This window comes from Heloderma suspectum, chromosome 2 (assembly GCF_057233095.1).
Source record: "Heloderma suspectum isolate Gila_16-S chromosome 2, 16-S_ref, whole genome shotgun sequence".
Taxonomy (NCBI): Eukaryota; Metazoa; Chordata; class Lepidosauria; order Squamata; family Helodermatidae; genus Heloderma; species Heloderma suspectum.
In genome coordinates, this window is record NC_139459.1 from 365,370,785 (window position 1) to 365,385,163 (window position 14,379).

Consider the following 14,379-nt stretch of genomic DNA (forward strand, 5'->3'; position numbering starts at 1 on the left):
GTGGCAGAACGTGTAAAGGGGAGGAGATTCTATCTCAAACAGAAAAAGCGAGACTAGCAGTTGAAAACCAACCATTTTCTGACTAGAGATGTAAAATTTCTGTAAATTTTGAGGCCAGGGAAAAAAACCAGATTTTTTCCCAGGAATTTTTTTTTTTTTAACTGGAAATTTTGGAAAAATTGAAAAATAAGCAATACTTATTTTTAAGCACTCCTTACAGATCTAAAGCCATTTTGTTGCTTTAAGACAGCTTTCACCAACCTAGTACCCTCCAGTTATGTTGGACTTTAACTTCCATCAGCCTCAGGCAGCATGGCTAATGGTCAGGAATGCTGGGCGCTGTAGTCCAAAACATCCGGAGGGCACCCAGTTGGAGAGGGTCACTTTAGGGACATAAAGCAGCCTTTCTGTTCCTAGAGTTATTTTACGTATGTTTTCGTTTGCTCACAAACTTATCATTATATTTTAAAACTTTTAAAAGTAAACTTAGTAAGTTGGTAATTACTGTCTGAAGAGCTTAGAACTACATTAAGGGTGCAATCCTATGCATTCTTAGACAGACAAAAGGTCTTCAACTCCCAGCATTCCCCAGATAGAATGGCTGGCAGGGGAATGCTGGGACTTGTAGGCCTTTTCTCTGTCTAAACACGCATAGGATTGTGCCATAAATGACTGCTACAGCATCAGAAACACAGGACTATAGAACAAACCCAAGCTGTCAAGAATGCACATTTACTGTCAAGAACACACAATGCTGACTCTACTCGCATGTTGGGAAACTGAGCATAAATGTCTATCGGTAAAATATACTTTAGGTCAATAATTTTAATATAGAATGGAAGAATTAACTATTCTGAGAATCTTACAGAGAGGATTAAAAAATATTTCCCCCCACAACTTCATTATTTCCAGACATTTTACATCTCTAGTCTTTCTATAAAAGTGTTCTTATTACATAGTTTTTAGACATCATTTTGGGGGGAGTAAAGGCTAGATAACAATTGTCATTCCACTAAGTAACTCAGATCATGTCTGGTTTGTGGATGGCTCTTCAAGGGTCATTGAGGGAACCGGACGCACTGGGTAAGCTGTCATTTCTCCTCATAAGGTCATTTCTGCATGCCCGCTACTGTCACAGAATCATAGAATAGTAGGGTTGGAAGGGGCCTACAAGGCCATCGAGTCCAACCCCCTGCTCAGTGCAGGAGTCCAAGTCAGAGCATCCCCGACAGATGACTGTCCAGCCTCGTCTTGAATGCCTCCAGTGTGGGAGAGCCCACCCCCTCCCTCGGTAAATAAAAGCGCACAAGCAGCGGAGTTAGTAGCCTTGACAGCCACCTGCCGCCTAGCTAAGGGTGAGTCTTTAACTGTCTACACTGACTCAAAATATGCCTTTGGAGGCTGCCATGCAATCGGCTCACTATGGAAAGAGCACGGGTTCCTAACCGCAGCTGGCAAAAAGATTGCAAATGCCCCTGAAATTACAGCCTTATTGAAAGCCATTCTGCTCCCAAAGCAATTGGCTGTAGTACATTGCAAGGCACACACACAGGGAACAGACAAAGTCGCAAGGGGAAACTCATTCGCAGACACTGCAGCCAAAGCGGCACCACAACAGCTTTTAAGCCCCATGGTGTGTGGCCCCATGCTGGTCACAGATGAGCCCAGAAGACTGACACACTGGTACTCAAATGCCACCAGACAAGAACAAAACGCTTGGTTAGACTCTGGGGCTTCACAATGTGCATCCGGTGTCTGGAAGGTCCCTGATGGCCGGCTAGGCCTCCCAGAAGCGGGACTGGCTCACGTGACCCACCAGCATCACCTGTGGGGACACATGGGCACTACAGCTCTTGCGACTGCTGTGTCCAGAGCATAGGGGTGCCACCAGGGTGCCACCAAGCAGCCAAGCGCATTCTGAGCACTTGTCCCATATGCTCAAGGGCTAACGTCCGCGCTGCCCCTCCAGGGCCAAAAGGGGGGCAGCCATGGGCACAATTGCCTTTTGAAGCTCTCCAAATCGATTTTGCCCAGATGCCACAATGGAATGGTTTTAAATTTCTGCTTGTAATAGTAGATCACCTGTCTGGCTGGGTAGAAGCCTACCCATGCAGGAGGGCTACTGCCCTAGAGGTAGGAAAGAAATGCCCCAGATATGCCCCCCCCCCACATCATTGAGAGCGACCAGGGCACACATTTCATGGCAGAAATTATCCAACAACTGGCTAAACTCCTAAAAATTGTATGGCGACTTCATACTCCCTACCACCCGCAATCATCTGGGCAAGTAGAGAGGATGAATGCCACTCTTAAGCGAAAAATCTGTTCTCAGGGGCAGCTGACATGGATAAAACCCTGCCATTAGCTTTACAGTCAATGTGAACAGCACCTCGCCAGCCTCTGGGACTTTCAGCTTATGAAATTCTATTTGGAAGACCACCACCTGTTTCCTGAGAATATGGTCAACCCCAAGCATCACTTCTAGGTGGGGATGAGGAACTAACTGAATACAGTCAGGGCCAGAAATATTGGAACAAGGATAACTGTTTTGGCAGTTGGCCTCTGCACACCACCACATTGAAGTTGAAAGGAAACACACCCAGATGGGAGCGAAGTCAGGACTTTCAGCTGCAGTTCAAGGGGTTTGACAAAAGTGGGGCACTAACCATTCAGGAAGTACAGCCAGCGGCATACACACACGCCCATCGTTGGTGGCTCATAAGTAATGGAACGAATGGCTGACAAGCAGCTGTATGGCCAGGTGGGGCCTGTTTCCTGGGTGCCCCATGACCAATCAAGCAGATGAAAGGCCTGGAGGTGGTTCTGAGTGCTACATTTGCATTTGGTAGCTGTTCACTGGAAATCCCAACATGAGGTCCAAAGAGGTGTCCATGCGAGTGAAGGAGGCCATCATTAGGCCAAGGAAACAAAATAAACCCATCAGAGAGATAGCAAAAACAGTGGGAGTGGCCAATACAACACTTCAGAACATCCTGAAAAAGAAGGAATTAACTGGCAAGCTCAGCAACAGCAAAAGGCCTGGAAGACCACGGGAGACAACTAAAGTAGATGACCGCAGAATTCTGCTCATGGTGAAGAGGAACCCTTTCACAACATCTAGTCAGGTCAAGAACACTCTTGTAGAGATAGGCGTGTCATTGTCAACATCTACAGTCAAGAGACGGCTTTATGAATGTAAATACAGAGGCTTCACAACAAGGTGCAAACCACTGGTAACGCTCAAGAACCAAAAGGCCAGATTAGCCTTTGCCTAATCTGCAAACACCTAAAAAAGCCTGCCCAGTTCTGGAATAAGATTCTTTGGACTGATGAAACCAAGATTCACTTGTACAAGAATGATGGGAAGAGAAAAGTATGGAGAAGGAAAGGAACAGCTCATGATCCAAAGCATACCACATCATGGTGGAGGCAGTGTTATGGCATGGGCATGTATGGCTGCCAATGGAACCGGGTCACTGGTGTTTATTGATGACCTGAGTGCTGATAAAAGCAGCAGGATGAATTCTGAAGTGTATAGGACTATACTTTCTGCTCAGATTTAGCCGAATGCTGCCAAACTTATAGGGCACCACTTCATATTGCAGATGGATAATGACCCAAAACATACAGCAAAAGCTACCCAAGAGTTTCTCCAGGCAAAGAAGTGGGATGTTCTTCAATGGCCAAGTCAGTCACCTGATCTCAACCCAATAGAGCATGCTTTTCACTTACTGAAGACAAGACTGAAGGCAGAAAGACCCACAAACAAGCAGCAGCTGAAGGCAGCTGCAGTAAAGGCCTGGCAAAGCATCTCAAGGGAGGAAACTCAGCATTGGGTCATGTCCATGGGTTCCAGACTTCAGGCAGTCATTGACTGCAAAGAATTTTCATCCAGGTATTAAAGGCGATCCTTAAGTTTGAAATGATGTTGGTTTGTTCCATTACTTATGAGCCACCAACGATGGGTGTATGTGTATGCCACTGGCTGTACTTCCTGAATGGGTAGTGCCCCGCTTTTGTCAAACCCCTTGAATTACAGCTGAAAGTCCTGACTTCGCTCCCATCTGGGTGTGTTTCCTTTCAACTTCAATGTGGTGGTGTACAGAGGCCAACTGCCTAAACAGTTATCCTTGTTCCAATATTTCTGGCCCTGACTGTATGTTTCTGAGTTACAGCAGCAGTTTCTCCGTCTTAGGGCATATGTGGTAGATTCCCAACCCCTACCACTAGATGTTCCAGCTCACAAGTTCCAGCCAGGTGATCAAGTGTATGTGAAAGCCTGGACAGCAGATGGCATCAAGGAACAGTGGAGAGGCCCATACCAAGTTCTTCTAGTCTCACGCACCGCCCTCAAAGTAGCAGGTCGAGATTCCTGGATCCATTATTCCCACCGCACTGCCGCCAGAGAAGCTGTGACATACAGCCCTGCAGAGCCAGGGCCAGAAGAAGCTGACATCACAGGATCAAGCAGCACTTCCCCTGACCAGGAAACAGGGGGACTCGAAGCAGACAACAGCAGACTTCGCAAGAGCCACGCTAAGCCACCTGACCGCGACAAGGGTGTGCCAGAAGCAGACGACAGCAGACTTCGGGGGAGCTGCGCTAAGCCACCTGACCGCAACAAGGGTGAGCCAGAAGCAGACAAAAAGTGTGCTGCATCATGGCAGACAACACACCTAGATGGACTCAAGTTAAAATTACAGCGCTTGTCCTGAGCATGTTTCTTTACTGTACCCCAACAATTCTAGTCAGAGGTCAACCGCGTGTGGTTACTAACTGTAAGATACAATGCCCTGCTTTTGCAGCCAAACCTATTCCTTTGCGCATATTGCAAAGTTATGAGTATAATTTCTGGGGCGGGGGAGCTGTGTCATTAATTACAAAAAAGAATAAGGTTATTTGCACCAAACCAGTGGACCCCTGGGTGCAAGATGTCATAAACTGAATAAGAAACGGGATCCCCAAACGACTTCCCCAGCTATAGATATAGGCATCCCAGGCGAGCTCTAAAAACTGGCAGGCACCACAACACCTGAGCCGATCCCTGGGAGTTGGGGTCAAAACTCATATTTATATTTATTGAGAGTTGTAGCTGCCAAAATCAACCACCCTTGTTATGTCTGTGCTCACACCCGTACTCATAGCCATGGTGGGGTCCCTCTAGTTGGTATCCCAGTGTCCATTTTACAGTTGGCACAAGCAAGACAGTTAAACTTAGCATCTCCTGATATGAATGGTCAGACCAGACTGTCCTTAAGTGGTGAGGTTGTTGCCCCCTTTTGTGTTACCTACGTCCCCACTAACCTCCCCACTAACCAGTCCAACATACACCACCACAGTTGCAACATATCACTTCAGTTTGATGGGAAAAACTGGACTGTAGAAACCAATTTTTCTACAGAAGTGGTGGCAGATGTAGTTAGCAGTTGGGCAACTGTTTCTCATAACCTCTTTTATCCCTTTACACAGAATGACACACCATTGCCACTCTGGGGCTGCCAGCAGGTGTTTGGTGGTTATGCAGGCACACAGCTACACTTGCGCTCCCATCTTTGAGTGCGCCATGGCAATGTGCTCCAGGGCTTGTCGTGCCAGGTATGCGAATTGTCACAGATGTCCTGACTGTTAGAGCAATTCCTCCATTATGTAAGCACTGTCAACTTCCTACAGGCCAGTATGCAGCCATGCCTGTAAATGAGTCCTCCCCTATTGAAATGTCCAGCTATCCAATCCATCACCTTAAACTTAAATAATTTTATTCATGATCCAAGAACGTACTAAGAGTACTATTTGGATCAAAGGGAGGATTGTGGAATGAGTCTTTAACCCTCACCCCTGTGTTGTGTGTACCCCAGAGTGGCAACGCAGTTATAAGAGTACCTATGTGTCTAAGATGTCCAACAGATGCTTGTGCTTGTATTAAGTCTTGACCAGATTTACTCCATGTTTGCTCACCCTGTCTTGGCTCCACAGTCTGTAAGAAGCAGCCTGCAGCCTGTCAGAAGCCTGTTCTGGGAACTGCTAGGGAGTGTAGGATCCTCCCCAGGGAGTCACAGCTCGCAGCCTGTGCTACGAGTTGATAAGCATTGTACTCCATGCAGCAACTCAGTATCAGCAGCTGACAATGTCCACCCTGTCCAGGGAGGGAACGTTCAGCTCCTTTCCAGATAACAAAGTATGTGTATGCCTCCAGGTGATGTGTCTGGTAGAACATGCTAGAGCTCTTCCCTATATGTGACATATTTCCCTGTATAAAAGTCTGCCTCACTGAATATTCAGGGCTCTCTGCCCCTTTGCTGACAGAGTGCCTGCGAGCCTCATAATAAAGTGCTTGATCCAGAAGTCTTACCCGTGTTTACTGGTTTTATTGGGTCTCCAGCTAGACATCAAACTGAGAGCATGTTTCGCTCTTGTAACACAATATAGAAATACTTTGTCTTAAATTCTAAAAGAAAATATTTGGAGTGGTCAGAACTGGACACTATTCCCAAATGCAGCCTGGCTAATACAGAACAGAGAGGAACTATTACTTCCTGGAGGGTCTGAGGTTGGAGAAGGTACCATAGGGTACTGGTGCTCCTATGGATTAGAAAAAGAGAGAGCACAGAACCAGAGACATGGCTAATGCAAGAAAGCAGATAGGTGTCGAGGGGAACTTTCTCGGACACTTGCAAGCAAAACTGCCCATACCACCCAGTTCCAGCTGGCAACAAGGCAACCCATCTTGAAGCAAAATAAATGTTGACACGCTCGGTATCATGTGAAATGAGACCCTGATGTGTCATCTTTTCTGTGTTTATTTTCTACTGCTACATAAAAGTTGTATATCTACATATATTGTTTGCGCAGAGTTCAGTACACTGTTAGTATTAGAACAACGAAGCGTCTTATGGCGCCTTTCCTTTTTAAAGACTGTTGGTTGGTTTTGCTGCCACAGCCTAATACGGCTACCCCCTGGAAATTATTAGTATAAGGCTATGAAGATTCATTTTCAATTTCTTGTTAGCTTTTTTGTCTGTTTCTTTTTAAGCAACAGTCTGGCTCCTTATTAAATCTCACATGCCCAACCACACAAAAATGTATTCCACACTGCACAAAATGTGTCTAGCTGCACACCTTAGAATCAACTACAGCCCCCTCTCAGAAACACACATGCCCTGCCTGGGGCTTATTTCAAAGTAAGCATGCCTAGGACTCCCAAGTTCCATATAGTGTTAATACCTTTACTAGGCCAATTCAAAGATCACCCCTCCCCGCAAATGTGCACACTTTTGAGACCTCCAGATCTCTTTGATCAGGCAAGATGTTAAAAAAGCTGGTTGGCAGGGGGTAATGTGGAAGGGAGAGCATGTTTGGGAAGGACTGGTAGTATTATTGGGGGCATGTTTTGGAAGGAAGGGGGTCTTTTCCCTCTCTCCCTCCTCCATCTGACCATTCTGGCTCAGTGCATCTTCCTCCTTTTGCAATCTGACTGTGGTTTCCTGCCTCTCTTGCAATTTTATTCCCCCTCCATCTCCCTGCAACCTGCCTTTCTCCCCCTCTTAAAAGTGCCCTTTTCTTACTCACCTCTCCATGCAGGGCTTAGCAACCGAGGTCCTTCGAAAGTTACTTTCCCACCAGTTATTGGCAAGGCAACTGGCTTCTCTAATCTGTTTGCCAGTACATCCTTTCTTACATTTCCTAGTCACTCTAGGACTCCTAGGCAAACTCTGTGAATTTAACCTCTGCAGGCACTTCACAACCGTCTTCCCTGCAACAGGAGATGCAGGAGTGTCAACAGCTGAGTCTCGCTCTTCATATTATATGGAGGAACGTTAGTTTCTCTGTTCAACGTATAGTTGCTACTTTTGTCTGTTTCAAAAGTTCAGGCATCTCTGAACATGTGCAGAGTGTCTTCCACTTTGCACCCTTTAAAAAGGGGAGGGCAATGAGTCTCTGACGATGTGCAGAGTTACTTTTCTTTTCAAAGGGAACCAACGACTTGAAAACAAAACCAGAAATAGACATGAGTACAGTGCCTCTGACCATATGCAGAGTGCCTCACTCTGAAGGTCATTTTTTTTAACGTCTTCTAGGAGTAGGAGGAGAGCAACAAAAACACTTAATACACACATTTTGGCTTTACATTATCCTTTTCTGGCAAAGGGCAGGTAGGAGCATGATTGGCTGAGCTAATCAAATGGAAAGTTGGCAAGCTTAATTACACAAACAATGGGATGGGAGAGGGTGAAAAAACCGTCACAATCAGAGGGGTGCATGTGCCACAACGAGATCACATTGGGAGGGAATTTAAAAAACAAACAATCCACTATTAGAGCTGTCCAACAATCAAAAATGTTTAGATGTCATCACTTAGAAATGTCTTTAATGTAAGTTGATTTGACTCAATTAGGGAGCAATCCTATCCAGATAGGTGTCCGCCTCTGAACTCAGAGGCGACCAACTATCCAAAGCAGGGCAAGAGAAGCACGGAGGGGATCTTTCCCACCGCGCTTCTCCTGCCCTGCTTTTCGGCTAGACAGCCAATTGCGGCTGTCTAGCCGTGGGAGGACGGAGCAGGGAAGGAGGCTGCCGGACGAAGCATTGGATGTGTCATACAGGCAGTTACGCTTTCCCAGCCCTGGAACACCCCCAGCCATGCCCCTTTCAGGCCCCTCCACACTGCCTCCGAGGCAGCGCAGAAGAGGAGGGAGGTCAGTTCTCCAGGAACCAACCTCGGCGCATGGGCTCCAAGGTCGGTTCCCGGAAAACAACATATCCTACGGCTGTCTAGCTGCTGTCTAGCGGCCATAGGATTGCTCCCTTACAATATAACAAAGAGCTACTGCTTGTTGATAGAAGACAAGGCACTCTCTCGGGGTGAGAGAGCCCCCCTAATAGGTTTATGACAGAACTGAGGTTTTTTAAATTATCTATTACAATAATTAATAGGCACAAAAAAAGAAAAAATGAAAGCTTAACATTTGGTTGGGGGAACACATATGTACCATCAAAAGGCAGCAAAAAGACTTCTAATAATTGAAGTACTTGCCTGTTGTTAGTTACAAGGTTGATCCAACACATTTTGCTGCCTGAGGCGGAGCAGCAAATGGTACCCCTCTACCCCCAAAGTGAAGTTACATACTACCTTAGGCCTGTCAAGTTATTTTGGCACCTGAGGCAGAAAATCCCACAAGCACCTCTTCCCCTCCTTGGCAATCAATCAATCAATCAATCAATCACAGTTTGCTGTCCTTCCATGACATTCAAAAGCCTCAGGTGGTTGCCTCACTCTGCCGAATTGTAAGTGGTTCCCTTATCCACATGGATAAGGCTATCAATGGCTACAAGTTATGGTGGCTATATATTACCTCCAGTATGGGCAGTATGCCTTGGTATGCCAGTTATACTGGGGAACATGAGTGGGAGGGTGTCATAATTGTGCTCATGTCCTGCTTGTGGGCTTCCCAGGGGCATCTGGTTGGCCACTGCGGAAACAGAATGCTGGGCTGGAATAGGCCTTTGTTCTGATCCAGCAGGGCTTATGTTTTGGTGTACTGAAAATTCAGCCTTTGGTTTTCAGTTGCAGGCAATATTGTTGTAATCAAGGCACTTCAGAAAGACACCCCATGTGTTGTTAAATTTGTTGTATTGTTCGTAAATATGTCGCTCACTTTCAAGATGCCAATTCTCAGTGTTTGGCGATGCTGCCATCAAGGTGTGGTGGAGAGTGGGATGTCCAAGCCTGTAAAACCAGTTTCTTAGCAACAAAAAGAGTCTTTGAATGAACCTTCTCACACATTCAGTCTTATATACTAATAATTCTTTGAGAACATATCCTTAGGTGAAGGGCTGGCCCAAGATATTTTGCTCCCTGAGATGGAGAAGCAAATGCCCCCCATCTCACACACACACACACACACACACACACCAAGGTGCAAGGTACCCAAGAGCATTTCTACACCCGCCTAAAATCCCTCATTTAAAATGGGTTTTTTTGCTTTTGTTTTAAATGCAGGATCACAACAGACTCCGTTTACACGTGCTTCTTTCCTCCCTTATCGGAGTCTTCCATATGTTTCATTATACAGCCACTAGATGGCACTGTGGTTAATCAATCCTGAACCAGTCCTAGAACAGTGTATTCTCGAACTTAAAGGCCCCACAGCCAGGATAGTAGCTCTGTTGATCAGGCAAGAAGATCAGGAGAAGCCAGGCCATGCTCCTGGTATTTATTCACAGCCTGGCCAATCCAGAGGCTTCATATTGCCTGCCACTCACAGAAGCCAATATTGTACATGCTTTCATTGGCTGAATAGGCTCTGAGGCCTGTGCCCACACCATTCAGAGCAGAGATGGGGAGAAAGTTGATCTCCAGATGTTTTGACCTTCAACTTCCAGCATTCCTGACCACTGACCTTGCTGGCAGGGGCTTCTGGAAGCTGAAGTCCAAAACATCTGGAGATCTACCTACTGCTCACCTCTAGACCAGAGTAGCTCACTCCAGCCTCAGATTGTTCTGGCTCTGAATCCCCAGGGAAAGATCCCCAGTCTGTTTTACCAAAATGAATCACAAGACAAGACAGGCCCCAAAAGAGGGGAAGACAGAGATGTTCCTTCTAACCCTTTATTTTTATAAATGTGCATCCTGGTTTTTCTATATTTTCTATTCAAAGCAGCTAACAACATGGCTGATAAACCCATCATGAAACATAAACATCAAAATCAAGAAGGTGTCACAGTTAAAACTCACATAAGACGTACATGACAAACTCTTTGCAACATCAACAAATCAGTTAAAAGGTTCAAACGCAACAACCAGCAGCCTACTGCAGTACACAGGTCTTCAGCGCCCAGCTAAATGCAAGAGAAGTATTAGCTTGGTGGAGCATGTCCAGGGAGGTAATTCCACACTCCCCCCCTGCCCCCACACACAGAAAAGGCCCAGTAGAACTAGGCAGTATAATTACTATTAACCTTCAGAATAAGAATCTGGGTCATACACTCCCTCAAATGTGTACCACTGTAAATACGTGGGATACAATGACAACATAAACTTTCATGGACTAGAGCAGGGATGTCGAATGCCAGACCCATCTGCGAAATCCACCCCACCCCTTTCCTCCCCAACTTCTGACAGTTTGGTGGTGTCTCGGCTTTTGTGCAGCTTTTTCCCCCACTCTAGAAGGTTGAAATGCCTCTTCTAACGTCATAAAGAGATTGTTTTAATAAGGGCTGTAATGATTGCTTATATATTTTTCCCACTAATGAAGACCAGTTTGGAGCAGACACATTTGGGATATAGGCATGGTATATTGGTATAGCCTTGGGGGAGTGGGGCGGAATCAGTATTGCAACTATGTATGTATGATAAAGCGTTGGACTGCTAATCTATTGTTTTAAACTTTGTATGAAATATTGGTTTTTATATTAAAAATTGTTATATTTTTATATGCAGAATTTTCCTTAAAACTATTTTGCTTTGTTGTTTGTGACTGGTTAAGGATAGAGCCGTTTTACTGGCGCATGCGTCTTCGGCCCTCAGGCTGAAAGAAGTTCAATATTCCTGGACTAGACTCCGTTTCATGAAAGTTTACGCTACGATAAGGCTGCAGTCCTGTACCCAGTTGCCTGGGCGTAAGCACCATTGAGGAAGCAGTGACAGATTTTACTTTCTTGGGCTCCAAGATCACCGCAGACGGTGACTGTAGCCATGAAATTAAAAGACGCTTGCTCCTTGGGAGGAAAGCTATGGCCAACCTAGACAGCATAGTAAGAAGCAGAGACATCACCTTGCCGACAAAGGTCCGTCTAATCAAAGCTATGGTTTTCCCAGTAGTAATGTATGGCTGTGAGAGCTGGACTATAAGGAAGGCTGAGCGCCGAAGAATTGATGCTTTCGAACTGTGGTGCTGGAGAAGACTCTTACGAGTCCCCTGGACTGCAAGGAGGTCAAATCAGTCCATCCTAAAGGAAATCAACCCTGACTGCTCATTGGAAGGACAGATACTGAAGCTGAAGCTCCAATATTTTGGCCACCTAATGCGAAGAGAAAACTCCCTGGAAAAGACCCTGATGCTGGGAAAGACTGAAGGCAAAAGGAGAAGGGGACGGCAGAGGATGAGATGGCTAGATAGCATCACGGATGCAATGAATACGAACTTGAGCACGCTCCGGGAGAGAGCGCAGGACAGGAAGGCCTGGCGTGCTATGGTCCATGGGGTCACGAAGAGTCGGACACGACTGAACGACTGAACAACAACAACAAAGCACCATTGAACTCAGTGCCACAAGAGTCTTTGTTGCTTTTGCTGCAATAGAATCACACAACTATCTCCCCTGGAAGTTGGAATACAACGAGGAAGACAAAGAGAGAATCTATAGCCAAGGCAAGTGTTTCTGGTTTGTGGGAGTTCAGTATGGCCTTTATGACATTATCTGAGAGTTACCTAGTAGAGTGGCTTTCAAACATTCAAGACAGGGAATCCTTCCCACATTGGGTCAACACTGAAATAACGCCTACAAGTCTGCTGTGGAACCCCAGTGCCAGGCGGAGGATTCTCGGAGAGTATTTTGGGGGTGCCCAGACAGTGCATTTGAGCCTCACCCACCAATGTCCACTTGAACAGAGAGCCTGACTTTGAACATACCCAACTCTCTCTTGAGGCTAGACACTGTTGCATGGAAAGAGATGGAAAACGCTCATTTTCTCTGCGGAGGGCTTTTCATGTTTGTGTTTTATTTCGTATGGAGGAATATTTGGCCATCTGGCAGTTTGAAAAAGGACAGCCTCAACACAGGTTTACCCCTTCAGTGAGAACTGGCCCTATGCAGGGTACCCCGGAACACCATTTGAAAAGCACCGACTGAGGCGACCATTAGAAACCAGGGACAACAACGTTGCATTCTTAACTTCATTGAATTTACTTGAATGAAACATGGGCTGAGACTAGGCCATATGTATTGGATTTGGTTTCGGAAGAATGGAGAGGAGCCAGGCGTGAACTTGCACAGACTCATCTGCAGTGTCTAGCAGCATACGTATACTTATTTGGCAGAACAGCTGGCACCCATTATGAAGTTAGAGTTGGCTCTCCTAGCTGCCTAGTGAAGGTCAGCGCTTTTTGCTTCTAAGAAAAGTTAGATAATGTCTTGCAGAGTTCGTACCTCCCTTCGGATAAGAATGGAACCCTGCTTCTTTCTCTGCCGCAAGGAGCTTTCTTGCATGCCAAGAAAGAAGCCCCCCCCCCCCCCCCGCCACCCTTTCTCCTCCCTGGTGAAGGGAGGGAGGTGTGTGTGTGTCTTCTGACAGTCTTTCACTCAGTGAGACAAGCCCTATAAAATTCTGGGCAGATTGGCCTGTTACTGTTCTCACCCAAGAGAGGGAGGCTCCCACCTGCTCAGGAAAACAGCCCCTGGGATGACACCTGTTGCATCCAGGGAACCATTACGATATCAGTTGAGGGGATTATGATCTACCAATTGAGGGGCATGCATAAGCTCTCCTTTGCTTGTATTATCTGCACCCCATCATTTCTCATCAAGGAACTCTTATCATTCTTTCACACAAGTGGATTTGAGTCATATTGCTACCCTCGGATCTGGCTAGTGTGGGTCCTGGCTGGAGCAGGCCCCAGGTTTAAGACACATAGAATCATAGAATAGTAGGGTTGGAAGGGGCCCACAAGGCCATCGAGTCCAACCCCCTGCTCAATGCAGGAATCCAAGTCAGAGCATCCCTGACAAATGGCTGTCCAGCCTCGTCTTAAAGGCCTCCAGTGTGGGAGAGCCCACCACCTCCCCAGGTAATTGGTTCCATTGCCGTATTGCTCTGACACTCAGGAAGTTTTTCCTGATGTTCAGCCGGAATCTGGCTTCCTGTAACTTGAGCCCATTATTCCGTGTCCTGCACTCTGGGATGATCAAGAAGAGATCCTGGCCTTCTTCTCTGTGACAACCTTTCAAGTACTTGAAGAGTGCTATCATATCTCCCCTCAGTCTTCTCTTCTCAAGGCTAAACATGCCCAGTTCTTTCAGTCTCTCTTCATAGGGCTTTGTTTCCAGTCCCCTGATCATCTTTGTTGCCCTCCTTTGAACCCTCTCCAGCTTGTCTGCATCCTTCTTAAAGTGTGGTGCCCAGAACTGGACACAGTACTCCAGATGAGGCCTAACCAGTGCTGAGTAGAGGGGAACTAGTACTTCCCGGGATTTGGAAGCGATGCTTCTATTAATGCAGCCCAAAATAGCATTTGCCTTTTTTGCAGCCACATCACATTGTTGGCTCATATTCAGCTTGTGATCGACGACAATTCCAAGATCCTTCTCGCTCGTAGTGTGGTTGAGCCACGTATCCCCCATCTTGTAACTGTGCATTTGGTTTCTTTTTCCTAGGTGCAGAAC

The 14,379-nt window shown here is 46.3% G+C and overlaps 1 protein-coding gene across 1 annotated transcript in view; it reads right to left on the reverse strand.

The window, feature by feature from the left end:
* The window catches only part of LOC146355829 (uncharacterized), a 54,911-nt gene that overhangs the window by 38,748 nt on the left and 1,784 nt on the right, over positions 1-14,379 (reverse strand). The gene's annotated exons all lie outside the window — the stretch shown is intronic.